Here is a 17,156-nt window from a genome sequence, read left to right on the forward strand (position 1 = left end):
ACCTGAAGTTCCTTCCCTCCATGCCTCCTTCCTCCCTCTATTTCTTCCATAAATCCTGAGCAACATCTATATGTTAGCCACTTTGCTGGGAATGCAGGTGTGGTTCCTGCTCCTGTGACAATGACAGTCCAAGTGCCCTTACTCTCAGTGGCCTCCTGACCAAATGCGCCAAGAAGGAAGTATATTTGAGTGCTATTGGCTCTCTGCTCATTCAATGCAAAATACCCCTTGGCTCCCCAGACTTTCAGAGAACCACAATCTCAGCATGTCCTCTGCATGTCCCTGAGAAAAGAAGAGCCTTCCCCCCAAATAATATAAAAACAGAGAAGGAGACAAACCATAAGAGACTCTCAAATAGAGAATGATCTGAGGGTTGCCAGAGGGGTTTTGGGTGGGGGAAGGGGCTAAAGAGGCAAGGGACATTAAGGAGGACACTTGTTGGGATGAGCACTGGGTCTTATGCGTAGGGGATGGATCACTGGAATCTACTTCTGAAATCATTATTGCACTATATGTTAATTAACTTGCATGTAGAGAAAAAAAAGAAAAAAAAAATAGTAGAGCCTTCCCTGACCACAACAGGATGACTCAAAGGCCCTGTGCAAGGGGTAAAGGGACAGTGTCCAAAGGGAGTGAAGTTGGGCAGAGCCTGGGTCTGACCTTACAGACAAGAGGTTTCCAAGCCCAGTACTCTTCGCTGAGTGTTTCCTTGTTCTTGCTCCAGAGACGAAGTTCTTTCCAGATCATCTCCAACTGTTCTTGAAAGCACTTGCTCTTTCTTCTTGTTTGAAAGTCTCCCATCACTAGAATCATAATAGCTAACACTTACTTCCATAAAAGGAGTGGTCTAGCAGTGCTCTAGGTTTAGTTTTTTTTTTTTTTTTAAACTTATTTCAAATAGTTCACAAAACAATTCCATAAGGTTCAGTTGATGCCATCATTATTGTTACTGTCATTGTTACTATTCCTGCTCTCACACCTACTCCTGCCATTTCTATCACAAGAAGAGACTGGAGAGATCCCCCCCAAACAGTGAGACAGAAGCCTGGAATGTTCCCTGCCACATCACCTTCCTATAGTCCGTTCACTATGGACATCTCTAAGCCCAGGTATTCCAGTGCCCTATCCCAGGTTTCTCTGTAATGTGACTAATCACCCTTATCGATCTGTTTCTCCCAGTGACATTTCCTTAGAGTGTGACACACCCCATCAACATTTGCACTGGTCCAAGAATCAATAAGCCTGGTGATGTCCAGGAAATGAGAGGGTGAGACAGAAAGAAAGGGAATGTGTTGCATTTGGATAAAGTCTCTTGGGGTGTATTAGATCGTGTGGTGGCCACCCGGAGAAAGAGAAGGGCAGCTTCCCAATAAAGCAATGCTTATTTGATTTCCGCTATAATTATGTAAGCAGGCAAGGAAGTTAATATGTTCCGTAGGGCCAGCACATCGCCCAGATTCATAATCATAAAAGAGGCGTTGTGGAGAAACGTAATGAACCCCTATTGGTGCCCAATTAGCGGTCTCTGTTTCTCCCTCTTCAGCCTCTGGAGTTTCAGATTTAGACAAAGGAACACCTTGGCCTAGTTGTTGAAGCATTCACAAAACACTCTGTCCATTTTACAAAAAGGATTTGGGATTTTGTAGTTTCCCTTAGACGAGTGGCTGTTTGTAGTATATTATCCTTGATGAGAGAGGAAAAGAAGGAGAGGACGAACAAATAACAAGAACAACAGAAATAGAGAGCTCAGCTCTTTCAAGTTCAACTGGAAAGGAAGACAGACAGAGCCACTCTGGAATTAAACCATAGCTGAATAGGATAAAAAGATTTTGATTTAAAAAATCTAATCACATAAGGACACTTGAGTGGCTCAGTCGGTTGAGGGCCCAAGTCCTGGTTTCGGCTCAGGTCATGATGTCACAACTCATGGGTTTGAGCCCCGGGTCGGGCTCTGTGCTAACAGCGCTGCACTTTCCTGGGATTCTCGCCCTCCCTCTCTCTCTGCTCCTCCCCCCAATTCATGCTCTCGCTCTCTTTCAAAATAAATCAACAAATAAATGTATAGAAAACCTAATCACACACTTTTCAGAGTATACCATCATTCAAAAGCCACTTGGTTTGTCTGGCTTTTCTGTGTTGGATCCTAAGACTTGTTACACCATTCTTGGGGCTCTTCCCAGTATGTTGGCTCAGTGCAAATGAACACTGGATCAGTGACCCTTGGAGCACTGCTTTCTCTGCCTGTAAAGAAGGAGACCTGATTCTCCTCAGTACACATGGTCGTATGAGGACCCAGTGAAATTTGAAGTGGGGCAGCACTTAGGAAACCCTCAAGATCTAGCCATGCAAGGGGAATTGTTTTGATTATTTGCAACCCAAATGGCTGTCTTTCTTTCTTCCCATCCGTAGATATGCTGACAGATGTACAAAGACTCTCCTTGTCTTGAAAGCTAAAGGTTATCTTTTTGGTAAGTTCTTTGCTTCCTCAATTCATTATCTGCCCCTCTTGACTACTCAGTGGACTGTTGGGGCAAAAGATGGGGTCAGAGAGCATTTGGTATCCGAGCATCAGGACCCCTGCTCCCCTCCACCATGAGTTGCTGTGGAACTCTGTGTAAGTATTCCTTCGCTGGGCTACCATTTCCCCACTGATACAGTTGGGGTAATTTTGTTCAAGTGGATGTGGGTCATTTCTTCAATTCCAAATACCAACATTTCACTCATCAGTGAGGGTGATATCAAGATTTACCCTTCGCATCCTTTTGAAGTACCATTTGCTGACACAGAAACAAAAGCGTCTTGTAGAGAAAAGGTCAGACACTGAATTGACAGGAAATCCCAGTTGGTCTTGTCATGGAGTAGGTCCAAGAACACCAGGAATATTGGCTTTGACCTAGGGCATTGGACCAGATTCAGCACAGATGCCCACCCAATGCACTTTCTGTTCGCTTAAGCGAACATTCATTCATAGCATCTGATAGGAGAGGCGCCTGTAACAGAAATCTGACCATGGCAGTGAAAACAAATAGAATTTCTGTGTGTCTCAGCACCATAAACCCAGTGGTAGGCGGCTAGGGCCAGTATGAGTTCTCAGTGATACCAGCAAGGACCCAGTCTCCTCTCTACTAATGCTCTGACATTCCAGTGTGCTGACTCTTCTCCTTGGACAAGACAAGGTCGAGCCTCATCCTTTCAAGATGGCTGCCACACGCGCACTGTGGGCAAAGATTAGCAATCCTGGCCGGCAGACGGGGGGCAGAGCAGAACTGCAAATCATCTCCTCTTCTTCAGATTTTACTCTTTCACCTGGGCACGCAGCCCTTCCCAGGATTTCCACCAACATCTGACTGGTTAGGGCTGTGTATCCTGACCCCTCCTAGCTTCACAGGAAGCTGGGAAACAAAACAGTTAACGTTCCTGCCCATACAAGAGAAGGCAAAGGAAAAGGCGGTTGGAAAGGTGCCATGTGAGCCATCCTGTGGGATTTGTCCTTGCGAATTTCAGCAGACAGGGGCTGGCGGCCTCCGATGGCCTGCACCGTGGGCTGGGGACCCTGGGAAGTTTCAGGCAAGAAAGACACAAACAAACAAGTCAAACGCAAGGCACCGAGTGAGTTGGAAACGGGAAGGGCAGTGCAAACGTGGACACTGGGGACTGCCAGGGGGATCTGAGAATGGAACGGGCAGAGCTCAAGTCCCTAAGTGGGATCGGGAGGGAGAAAGAGCCACACTGAAGTCGCGCAGCTGGTGCCACACCAGACCAGGCGGCAAAGCCCCCAGCGCTTTCCCTGGGGTGCTGGCAATACCCAGGCATGGCACTGCCCAAGGCGGCTTTTTTAGGGCAGTCTTGAGAGCACTGATCTTTTATTTCTTCTAATCATAAAAGGAGAATGCAGTCTATAAAACGCTTTTTAAAATGCAGGGGAAAAAAATGAAGAAGGAAATGAAAATCACCTTGTCTCCAACGCTCCTATTTTGGTGTCTTCCCTTGCAGCCCTCATTTCACATCATAAAATAGTTGTTTGCAGTTCCAGTGGTCAGGGGTCAAAACCAAATGCCCCGAGAGTCCGGGGGGAGGACACGCAAGCTCGCCGGTCCCCACGGTGTCGGCCCCCGGCGTCTCTTTCCCTTGCCAACATTTGCCAGCCTGCTGTGCCTCCTGCCCAGACGTCTGCTGGGCGAGGTGAGCCACAGACACACATCTGTGATCCCAGGGGAGGAGACCGTGGCCCAAAGGTCTTCCCAGAAGTGTCTGATTGGCCAGGCTTGGCTCGGCCAGGGGAAGCCTTGCAGGATCCTTGCAGGATCGCTGTGAACGAGGGGAACTACAGGTCACCATCCCCCCAAAAGAGTGCCAGACGCTCTTTAAAGTTCGGATGAAACTGGATACAAGGTACTGTTTGTGGCGTGAACAAACGAGTCGGTGAGGGAGTTCGGTTCACCCACTGAGCCGCCTCTGGTGAACTCATCACAAAACAGCAGTGTGTGTCTGTTACGGAATAAAGAAGGGAGCCCAGAGAACTGAAGTGATGAGACCCGAAGATTTCTGAACCCATTCCCCCGGTTCATGCGGCTCACCATCATCAAGATAAATTGACCTGCGAGGAACACAGACCAGAGCAGGGTGTGGAACAAACAGGGGGAGGAAATAGACAGCTGTCGCCGTTCATTTTCCTTATTGGTCCCCGTGGTAGCAAGTGTGGACTGACTTCTCACCCACTTGGTCCAAGCGGGTTTAGAGTCCCTGTGAAGGCTTACACAGCTGGCGGACCTCAGGTCCTGGGGGGGAATTCTTCTACAGAAGCCTGGCGTTTCAGCCCCTCTGCTCGGCTATCACAGGCGAAAGCATCTCTGTCTACTTAGGAGGCCTGCTCATGCATTTATTTCAAACCTGGGGTGCCTGGTGGCTCAGTTGGTTGAGCTCAGGTCATGATCTCATTAGTAGGTTGGAACCCCGCGTCGGGCTCTGTGCTGACGGCTCAGAGCCTGGAGCCTGCTTTGGATTCTGTGTCTCCCTCTCTCTCTGCTCCTCTCTCTCTCTCTCTCTCAAAAATAAATAAACATTAAACATTTTTTTGAAAATTATTTCAAATCTACTTGCTTTTCACTAGAGAAACAAAAGAGCTTCAAACTAAACAATTCAGAATCCCCTCCAGGAAAGGTCTGGACAGAAGATTCCCCACTAACAGAATTGTATCTTTAAATTGCCCAGAGTTTTTTTGTTTTTGTTTTTGTTTTTTTTAATAATGCATATTTTAGAAAAATATAAGCAACGCGTGTTCATTGCAGAAGTTTTGGAAAATACATAAAGATATGGAAAGGGAAATAAATATCAGGTAAAACTTCCCCCTCCCAGAGACAACCACTATAACATCTCATATAACATCTCATTCGATCTCCTTTTTTTTATTTTATTTTTTCCTAGGCATATGTCAACACATTTTAATTTTCTCTTCCTCAAATTCTTTCATGAGTGAATCAAACTTTTACTACCTCGTGTAAATACTCACCACCTCTCTCGAAATGTTTTATTATTCAGTCCTGCGAGGCACTGAGCACGTCCGGGAAACATCCTTTGATACATTGGTGCAGAGAGCTCTATAATTCCAAATGGAATTTTCTGTGCAGGGTCCATTATTATTTCATACGGCGTTACAACTGAAAACGTAAACTTTCCACAATTTCCCCCCCTTATTTAATGAGGAATTCCGGAAGGCGGACAGTGAAGAGAGGGAGTGCCCAACTTGGGCATTAACACAGGCGGACAGACTCAGCCCAGCTTGTTCTGACCCTTCATTCCGACAGCACAGTGCACGGGGGTGTCAGAACTGGAAATGAGTGTGGAAATAAATGATCTACTTGACTATATGGGGGAAATGAGGTCCTCGGGGGGTATGTGCAGAGCGCGCTTTAACACACATCTCGGCGTACTATAACTTCTGGTTTGTGCATCTATTTCTTGCATTAGACAGAGATCTTGGGAGCAAGACCCATACCTCATCAATCATGGGATCCCCAGGGCTTATACAATGCCAGGTACATAGATGCTGCCCAAGAAATATTTGCTGAACTCAACTCAGAGGTTGGAGGATTTGCATCAGGTAGTTGATACCCTGGAGGACTAAGGCGGGGGCTCGTGTTGTTCTGTGAATGTGTGATGGATGAATGAATGAAAAAAAAAATAGAGGGGAGGAAAAAAGGAAGGGGAGGGGGGAGAAGGAGAGAAAGAAGGCAAGGAAAACGTATCAGGCAATGTCTGTCTGCGGAAAGAGCGTGCAACATTGAGGTCAGAAGACCTGATTTATTCCTCAGCTCTTTATCCCCTACGTGTGACCCTTGAGCACCCGTTTTCTCTCTCCCTTTCTCAAGAATCCATATCAGGGGCCCTGGCACAGAGCTGTACACACATTGCTAACGTGTGATGATCGTGTAATGATAACGTGTAATGTTACACGTGATAACGTGTAATGATCGGCTGAACAAAACATCGCAATGGGGGCTGAGGCCCAACCTCTTCTAAAAGGCTGGAGTGGAGAAGGTCTTGTCAACCCCATCCACCGGATTGACAGCCCTAGAGAATCAGAGCCCCACGTCAAGGAGCATAAGCTCATCAACCCCAAGGCAATCAGAGCGTGACCGCCTCCCTGGTCTTCTTCCTCCAGGCCACCCTCCATGAGGTCAACTGCCTGAAGGTCCAAATACAAATCTTGCCATGTTGATAGCCTTTAGAAACAAGAGAAGGTCTCCTTCATGAGGCATACGAGACTCTTTAGGAACAATCATTGTACCCTCTCCTGAGCCTCATCCCTAATCCTTCTCTCCCGCACTCCAAGGAAACTCAACTCTTCAAGGGCACAACCTCTAATGTAATACCTAGGATGTCCCCGTGCACTTGACAGCCTGGCCAACTCCTAAAATGACAGGCTCGTTCTCCTTCAAAGGCTACAGAGTGGTCCCCACCATGCGCCATTCCTTCCAGACTCCATTGAAAAGGGCCCAACTCTATGGGGATTTTCCCAACTGTCGTCATCTCCAGATCCACTGAAAGAGTCAGGCACAAAGCTTCTGTGACCTTTATGTCACTGGGCTAATGCTAGTGTGTGTCTGTCTTACCCTCCCGGATTGTAATCTCGCTGAGGACAAGGTCTGGGGTTTATCCCACTTTCCATCCACCGTGCTGTGTGCGTGTCCCAGCACGAATAACGGAGATGGTCATGGTACCCCTTCCCTGAATAAACCTTGCCCCGGCATCTTTGGGTAGCACGGATTTATTAGCGGGTTCTCCAAACACAGGCACTTGGATTTTTAAGGCATTATTCAGTGTTAGGTTAATCAATTCATATTACCTACCGCCTAGAGGCTCCTTTTACTTAGGGTCTTATAAAGACATCAAAAGGTGAGTTGAGGGGCGCCTGGGTGGCGCAGTCGGTTAAGCGTCCGACTTCAGCCAGGTCACGATCTCGCGTTCCGTGAGTTCGAGCCCCGCGTTGGGCTCTGGGCTGATGGCTCAGAGCCTGGAGCCTGTTTCCGATTCTGTGTCTCCCTCTCTCTCTGCCCCTCGCCCGTTCATGCTCTGTCTCTCTCTGTCCCAAAAATAAATAAACGTTGAAAAAAAATTTTAAATAAAAAAAAAAAAAAAAAAAAAAAGGTGAGTTGAGATTGGATTAAAACTGTACAATAAATAAATAAATAAATAAATAAATAAATAAATAAATAAACCATGCAAAGTTAACTTGAATCCCATAGTATAGTCAGCATGTAATACCCTTTGAAATTTTATTTTTTTTTAACTCAAATCTCTTCTCATTAGGGAGGTGGTAACACTGTCAGTCTGGTGAACTAGAGAAATTGTCCAATCTCTCCTTTCTGGCTCCTCCTTCTCTCTTTGCCTACCTGATTCCATGTTATTTTTTGGTGTTGTTGTTTTATACCTCCCAACGATATTCGAAGGGATAGTTGATCTCTCTGCACAGGGGTGATATATATGCTGCAGAGAAAGCTGATTCCATCTGTTCACAATGGCTCACTATTCAGAAATTTAAGTGCAGCATGTCCATTCATCAAGCCGCTACACTTCCCGTTACTAGTAGTGTTCCTAATTGGCCACTGTACTAACCTGGGCAATGTTATAGTCCAAGGAAGAACATTCTTTTCCAACATCTGCAGTTTAAGGAAAAGGATAATGAGGTAGAATCTGGGCATGGTGTGTGTAAAAAGCTTCTGAGGGTTCTGTGGGGAGATTTTGATAGATAATTGAAAAAGCAGTTGAAGATTCACTCCTTCATTCCCTCAATCATATAGTAAACATGTCTTGAGTACAAATGAGGTTTAAATCCGAGCAGTCACCAGATATTTGGAGGAACAGGTTATCATTTTGCACTGTAGATGGGGGTATGGAAGTGGAGACCTCTGTCCAGCTCTGCCCGTGTGGGACCCCTCCTCACCGCCCCCCTCCTCACCCAAAGGAGAAAGACTGGGTTGACATCACTCTGGAAATGGATTCTGGGTCTGAGATTCACCAGGACCAGCCCATTCAGAGGCACCAGGAAGGGCTGTGAAGGAAAGAGACATCCATTATGCATTCTCTGGGAACCTTTCTAGGGCATTCCCACCCTCATCTGGCAGAGCCTTGGGGACAGGCTGACAAGATGATGAATGTCAGACAGGAAAGAAATGGGTTCAAAAGCTGAGGGCTAATTGGCTTGGGATAAACTCTGACTGGAGGAGACCCAAGCAGAAGGCCATTGCCCTGTGGTGTGATAAGCCTGCGGAATGGGAAAAGCTTCTCAGACCTCAGTCAGAGCCACAAGGGAGGTGATAATGGCCACCGCTATTGAGCGCTGAGTGTATGCTCTGCACTGTTTTCACATAAGCACCATTGAATCTATGCAGCCACTACCCTTACTTTTAGAAGGATGTGTTAGTTAGGAATATGTTCATAGACAAATCATAGAAAACTAGACTAAGAGTGGCTTTAAAAAATTGGAGGTTTTTCGTTGGGCATGAGAAGTCTGGAGGTAGAGAGTTCCCAGTGTTGGTTGGGCTCTTTGGCGATCATAGGAAAGATCAAAGCTCTGCTAGTTGTTTCCTTTGCTATTTTTGCCAGCTGCTTCATGGTTGCAAAATGGCTGCTGTCAGTCCAGCTATCACATCTAAAAGGGAGGTTAGAAAAAGAGGAATATCGCATCACTGGGCAGAGCCGATGCTCTCCTCTCAGCCTCCTTGGCTTTGAATTCTCTCTCCCTCACCTGTTACCTGAGTGATCAGGGTCACAAAATAACTTCTCCAGGGGCGCCTGGGTGGCTCAGTCGGTTAAGCGACCTACCGACTTCAGATCAGGTCACGATCTGGCGGTTCGTGAGTTCGAGCCCCGCATCAGGCTCTGTGCTGACCGCTCGGAGCCTGGAGCCCGCTTCGGATTCTGTGTCTCCCTCTCTCTCTGCGCCTCCCCCGCTCATGCTCTGTCTCTCTCTCTTTCATAAATAAATAAACAGTTAAAAAATTAAAAAAAAAAACACAAAACTTCTCTGTATCACGGTCTTCTCATCTGTGAAATGGGGTAATGACCGTACCACGCTCATGGGTGTTTTGCAGATTGAAGGAGCCGGTGCATGCCAAGGGCCTGCCCGTTACCACCACATCAAAGAAGCGTGTTCCATAAACGCTGGCTGCTACCACCGTGTGCCGATGACTCACAAACCCCCAGCCTCCGGCCTGACCTGAGTGCCGGACGCATTGAGTTCACCTCTCCCTGGATAGTTTCACCTGGCTGCACAGATCCTGGAAGGAAAGAAAAGATGACGACAGGCTAGCACCTCCGGCCTTTCCCTCTTTTCTGTCCACCGCCCGGGACCGAAGCATCGTCAAGCCCTCATTTCTAATCCTCACCAGCCGAGAGTCCTCCCGCCAGCCCAGCGCTTCTCAAACGCTAATGCGCCTGCCAGTCACCAGGGGATCTTGCTACCTCGCGGAGCTTGACCCCCACCCCCCCAAGCCTGGAGATTCTGAATGGTTAGCAAGCTCCAGGTGAGGCTGCTGCTGCTGGTCTGCGACCCTCACTTCGCAGACCCAGGCTGCATTGTGGGCAAATCTCCGTGCTCTCCGGAACCCCAGTGCTCCCGACATCACCACGGCTGCAGCCGCATCGCCACGGCCCAGAGATGGCGACAGTGGCACGTGGCGCTTCTCACCACTCCCGGGCACTGTCCTGATGCTCGCAGGGCTGTGAACTCATTGAGTCTCTACGCTAACTCCTTCCGGTTTCCTCCAGGAGATGGAGGAAACTGAAGCTTGAAACGTCACGACAGGTATTTCAGCCGATGACGAACGCGGCCGGGGTTCAAACCTCAGTCTCCACAGCCAGGGGACACTGGATGCACCGTGTGAAGTCAGTCCCAGGTCTCACGGGGCAGACGATTTGAGTGCCTGGTGTCAGACCTCCCCTGACGCGTGTCCGATCGCAGCCACAGCTGCGGTGGCCGATGGTGGGACAACAACCACCGAACTCAAGAGAGCTGCTGTATTTCCTCTTGTCTGTGCAGAGTCCAAAACTGGGTGTGGGTGTGGAGGATGCGTCCCTGGAGTGACCCTCCATCCGTGCGTCAGTGCACCGACCTTCCGTTCTCAGAGGGGCACCTCTGGAAAGCATTCTGGACACATCTCAGGGGGTCCGGCAAAACCAAAGCCTCCTCCCTGGCAGACCCTCCTGGGTGCCTCCTGTTCCCTCTGTCCCCTTTTCTGTTCTATCCCTCTTGCTTCCTGAAGCCAGCTCTAAAATGAACTCTTGGCACCCAGGGCTTCCCTCAGTCACTGCGTCTGGGGACCGTCACAGGGCCCAAATGGGTGGGGTGAGTGGGAACAGGGTTTTAGCTAGAAGAAGGAGGAAGAAAGAGGAATCCGCTGTCCAGGGGACCTGTGCTGCATCAGGAACAATCACGCAAGCCAGTTCATTGAATTCCAGATGGCTTCGGGCTAAATTTAACATCCCCATTTTATAGGGGAGGAAATTGAGGCCCCAAGGGCTGGAATGCCTCATTCAGGTTGCAGATGGCTGATGATTCGGACAGTACTCAAACCGCCCTCTGCCTGACTGCACACCCCACGTTCTCTCCCCTACACCACATCGACCAGAACGTTCCATCAGGAGGTTCACAGTTCATTGTAATGATGAGGCCATAGGAATGGGCATTTATTTATCTCTCTGCCCTCCTCAGCGGGAGTACAGTGATAATATTTGGACAGTTTAGAATAAACGTCACCACACATCTCTCAGCTATGACTTCGCCCATTTCTAAAGACAGGGATGAGTCCCTCACCAAATATTTGCAGAACTTATTTGATTTTTGCTGACTTGTGAACGTACATCCCCTAAGGACACATGTAATGCTTCCTTTTGTTTACTTTTTGGGCTCATCCTGCAAATAAATCTAGGGCAGGGGCCACTGAGGCATGGCTGAGAGCCGAGCGGCCCGCACGCTGCCCTGGGAGGGCTGTGTGACCTGAGCCTGAGGGCCTGAGGGAGGCCTGGTTGTGCTTCCTTTCTTGTGCAGCCTCGTCCTCCTGGTGACAGACAACCCCACAGTCCCCAAGGGAAGGAAAACAACAAAAGTAAGACAAAGCTAGAAAAAAAGGGGGGGAGGGGCCCCTGGGTGTCTGAGTCAATTAAGAGTCCAACTCTTAGAGCACGTGGGTGGCTCAGTCGGTTAAGCATCCGACTTCGGCTCAGGTCATGATCTCATGGTTCACAGGTTCGGGCCCCGCAGCGGGCTCTGTGCTGACAGCTCAGGGCCTGGAGCCTGCTTCAGATTCTGTGTCTCCCTCTCTCTCTCTCTGCCCCTTCCCTGCTCATGCTCTGTCTCTCTCTCTCTTAAAAATAATTAAACATCAAAAAAAAAATTTTTTTTTTAAAGAGGCTGATTCTTGACTTTGACTCAGGTCATGATCTCTTGGTTCATGAGTTTGAGCCCCACATCAGGCTCCGTGCTATCAGCACGGACAGCTTTGGATCCTCTGTCCCCCCACCCCCGCCCTTCCACATTTGTGTACTCTTGCTCTGTCTCTGTCTCTCTCTCAAAAATAAACATTAAATTTTTTTTTTTTAATTTCTCCAAGAGTAGAATCAGTCTTAAAATCCCAGGTGTCTCAGATTGATTCAGATACCATATGAAAGAAGCAATGCCCAGGACAACTGGGTGAGTCTAGAGCCCCCATCCTAGAGCTTCTGAGCTGGTGGATAACTGACTTTAAAATCCCATAAGGTGTTTTATAGCTCACCTGATAAAATTCCTATACAAGTCTGTTGGGAAAAACACGATAAGAAGGAGTAAACATTCAGCAAGGGCTCAGGCTGCAGGAAGGCAGCAAGCTGGGCTTTCTGGTGGAATCCTGAGGCCAGAGGCTTGGCCGGGAGTCAGGCCAGGACTCGGGTGAGGCAGGGGGAGAGGTCTAGGCTACAAAGGGTGAGGGGAGTGCGAGCGCACGGCCCCATCTGAGTTTGGGAGCGTCCTTAAACTTGGCGCCCAGGGCCCTCTGCTGCCTCAGTCTCATCCCAGTTCCGGTTATCATATGACCTTTTCGGGACCCACCGTCTGCGGGCCTTACGCAGCTCCTTCTGGACCTCAACTTCCCGACCTGTATAATGGGGAGGTGAGCCTCTACATAACGCCAAAGGTCCCTATTTAACACCACTGCTGCGATTCTGCGTATTCTGTCTCTGCCTCTAGACAGGAGGCTCCGGGGAGTCCGACCGGTGCTGGCTCACCCCTCTGCCTCTGCCCTAATGAACCCTTAATGGGGCCCAGTAGGTACAACTTCTGCCTTCTGCCGAGCAATCGCAGCAATGACCGGATGGCTTTGTTTCCCTTAGTGCTGCCAAGCGCTAGCCCCAAGCTGGCTTCAGAACCCAAGAGACCTGAGCTCAAATGTCAGCTCCACACTGACCAGACGAAAACTTGAGATAAATTACTAAATTTCTCCGTGTGCTTCAATTTCCTCCTCTGCAAAGTGGGGGAAACAGTAGACCCCACCTAAGTGGACGAGAGCCTCACAGAGGACAGCGGTCCTTCTAGAAAGATCACTCTCCTAAGTAGCCCCAGCGGAAGTCCCGGAGACGGACCCCATTGGTCTGCTTGGGTCAGGTGTTCATCCTTGGGCCCATCCTGTGGCTGAAGAAACAGAGTGTCCAGCATGATGAGGACTTTGTGCTGACTTCTAGACCCCACTTAGCCCACAGGAGCGGGGAGTGGGGGAGGTCCTCAAAGAAATTAGAGCTACGGCTCACAGATGAAGGACGAATAGGGGTCATCAGGAAACATCTACTCTGTGGAGGGTGCATTCAGCCACAGCATTTCAGCTTCGCAGCATTAGTTATCTGTCGCTGTGCAATGAGGTTACCCCAAACTGACCAGCTCAAGGCGGCACACGCGTATTATTTCCCAGTATCTGTGGATCCGGAGTCTGGACACGGGTTATCTGGACCCTCTGTGAACTAGGTGTCGGTCAGGACTGTGTTCTCATCTGCAGACTGAACTGGGGAAAGACTCGCTTCCAAGGTCACATGGTTTCGGACAGCGTTAAGCTCCTCGCGGCTGAGGGACACAGCCCTGTTTCTTGCTGGCTGTCAGCTGGAACCTGAGACCATCGTCAGTTGCCCTCAGTTCCTTGTCTCGTGGACCCCCACACAGCTGCTGGCTCGTCAAGCAAGAGGGGGACAGGAGCTGTAACATTCTGTAATGTAGTCACGTGCATCCTGTCACCTTTGCCGTACCCTATCCTTTGAAGCAGCTCATAGGTCCTGGCCCCCCTGGGGAACGAACACCAGCAGGTGGGAATCATGGGGGCCACTCTAGAATCTGCCCGCCATATTGGCCAGTCACTGCGCCAGACTACATGGGCAAGGAGCACAAAATTGAGCTTCCAGGGGCGCCTGGGTGGCGCAGTCGGTTAAGCGTCCGACTTCAGCCAGGTCACGATCTCGCGGTCCGTGAGTTCGAGCCCCGCGTCGGGCTCTGGGCTGATGGCTCAGAGCCTGGAGCCTGTTTCCGATTCTGTGTCTCTCTCTCTCTCTGCCCCTCCCCCGTTCATGCTCTGTCTCTCTCTGTCCCAAAAATAAATAAAAAACGTTGAAAAAAAAAATTTTAATAAAAAAAAAAAATTGAGCTTCCAGATTATCAAGAGTTTGGATTAGGTGTTCAGACAAGATCTGAACCAAATCTGCATAAAACTGCCAGGTCTTTATCTATCACTTCCTAGCTCTTTGACCTTGAACAAGCTCCCCCGTGTGTCTGAGGTTCAGTTTCTGCATCTGTAAACTGAGCGGGAGTAGAGGTACTTTGTTTGTTATGTCGTAAGGTGTAAATGAGTAAATACGTGAAAATGCTTTCATTAGTCCTAGCGCGGATTTAGTGCTTAAGAAGTATTAGCATTCACACACACACACACACACACACACACAATACACGTGTGCTCTGAACCATGTGCTGTATTTTGCTTATGTCAAAACCGTTCAATTTGAATGTCCTGCTTTACAGTTGGGGACACCCCCCCCCCGAAGCATCCGTGTGACCTTCCAGAGCTCTCTGAGCTAGTGAGTGGCTGAAGTAGGTTGGAGAACCTTCCAGACGTCCCCACAACTAGAATGCTCCTGAGTGGTCATCTAAGCCTCGGCCCCCTGCCCCCAGCCTGCTTTCACGAGGTCTCCCATGGGAAGGAAGACAGTGGCCAGGAGGGTAAGACTACTTGCTTTGATTTGCTTTTTGTCTTGGGGGGAAGGGGTTCAGCAGCTGGAAAGGTTTAAGCAAACAAACAAATGATTAAAGGAATAAACACATAGGTGCAGAGCTACTGACCTCTCCTATCCTTCTCGCCTCACAGAAGAGGAGATCGAGGCTCGGGGAAGAGACAGCTGGCCTGGGTCTCAGTGCAGCTTGACGCTTGATATCAGGCACGGCACCCGGATCCCGGGCTCCCAGCTGCCATCCCTCGAAGTCCCACCCAGCCTCTCTGCCCATGAAGTCCCATGCACAATTTTACCCCGAGTTGGAGTTGGAGAAGTGAAGCCATTTTTAAAACACCCAGTTGACTGGGCTCGCTGTCTCCCTGTCCAAAACAACCACGAACACCACTGGAAATACCAAACTAATGACGCCTCAAGCGGGCATAACTTGAGGAGTGGATGTGGGTCGTGTTCATCATGGACTGCATTACTAAGCAGTGGAATGCTAATAAAGTGTGTGCAGTAAATTGCATTTTAAAAGCATCATGGGAGACGGAGATGGCTCTTTTAAGAAACCCTATAAGGAATAGTTTGATAGAGTAAGAAGAAAAAAAAGCCTTTAACAATGGAATAAAAATCACTCGTTTGAGTCTTATAAATCTAGACTGTGGTACATGGGGCTTCCTTCGAGCCTATTGCGTTTTATGTATGTAGCATATGCTTGAACACTCACAGATAAATCAGCTGGGTAAGTATGACTGGAAAGCAGCGATCGGTTTCCTCTTCCCTGGGTGCTCCCCGTTCCTGCCCCCAGAACATCTACTTCCACCCCGGAAATATCCAAGTGAGAGAGGCCAGGGAGGTTTTGAGAAAGGAGACCAGACCGGCTGGCAGGAGACCTGAATTCTAGTGCTTGGATTGTTAAGCAGTTCAACCTGTTCTTTCTCTTAGCCTCCATTTCTTCATCTATCACATGGAAATATTATTTGCTCAGCTGAATTTAGAGGGCAATGCTGAGGATCGAAACAGATGGCAAATGCAAAAGTCTTGATCAAAAGACAACGAGCCGGGGGCGCCTGGGTGGCTCAGTCAGTTAAGCATCCAGCTCTCGGTGTCGGCTCGGGTCACGATCTCACGGTTCGTGGGATCGAGCCCCGCGTCGGGCTCCGTGCTGACAGCAGAGCCTGCTTGGGATTCTCTCTCTCCCTCTCTCTCTCTGCCTTTCTCCTGTTCATGCTCTCTCTCTCTCTCTCTCTCTCTCTCTGCCCCCCCACTCATGCATGCTCTCACTTTCTCTCAAAATAAATAAATAAACTTTAAAAAAAAGGCAATGAGGCCACATGAGGGATGAGACCGCCCTCTTGACCCTCATCCCAGGCACAGCCATCATCACATCTTGCAGATTGCACTTGAACGAATCCTCTCTCCCTTCCCTGTGCCATGTTCTGACCAGGGCCTACCCCGCTTTTCACCGGTACTATTCAAACAGGCTCCTCCCTTGTGTCCCAGCATCAAGGTGGACCCGCCTCCAACCCATTGTAGTTAGCGCTTTTTTTAATGCAACTCTGAATGACTCCCCTTTGCTCACAAGGAAGAAAACCACTCAGTTCCTGCATCAAAGCTCAGCAGAGCCTTCAGGGCTCAGCCTGCCCATGTCTCCACCCTTCTGTGTCATACTTCACACAGCGGCCATACTCAACTTCTCGGGTTCACCACACACGAGACGCTATTTTCCACCTCCAGGCACTTTCCCGCGCTGTTTTCTCTGCCTGTGGCCACTGGTGCCTGTAGGCATCAGCCAAGGCGACTGAAGTTACTCCGCAGTAACAAGCACCCCCTAGATCCCGTTCCGCACGTTCAACGTTGTCTCGGGAGGAGAGGTGGGGAACGTCCGCTCGCTGTCACTAGTCTGCAAGCCAGGCTGTCAGCTTGCGCCCCTGTGACCACAGCAGCAGGGGGCGGAGAACGTGGCAAACCGCGATTGCCTCTTGACGCTTTTCCATTCAGCTCTTATCTCATAGGCCAGAGCAAGTCAAGGGGCTGGGAATGCCCTGCCCTCGCCCAGAGAGCAGCCAGCCAGCAATCTTTGAATGAACAGCTATAATATTTTCCACACCTTCGTTATCGCTGTCTGCCTGGTAAACAGATGTGTATCTTTAGGCTCCTCTTCACTGCCTTCTCCTCCAGGAAGCCTTCCTTATTCACACTTCCATCATGGACAGCACTGGACTTGCTCTGGTTTGTTCAGTTCCTTTCTCCTTCAGGGCACTCCTCCAGGGCAAGCACCACGTCCCTAAAGGCCCCAGCACAGAGTCTGGAGAGAGGACAGAGCCAAGTGTCTCCATATCAAAGGAACGAATGTTTAGGTAAGTGGTTCCCCAACTGGCTTGCCGGGCCCGTGTACCCCAAAGTCTCCTGGGTGGGACGGGGATGGAGGGAGACGT

The sequence above is a fragment of the Puma concolor genome, chromosome F2, assembly GCF_028749965.1.
Source record: "Puma concolor isolate L17-30 chromosome F2, mPumCon1.1.hap2, whole genome shotgun sequence".
Classification (NCBI taxonomy): Eukaryota; Metazoa; Chordata; class Mammalia; order Carnivora; family Felidae; genus Puma; species Puma concolor.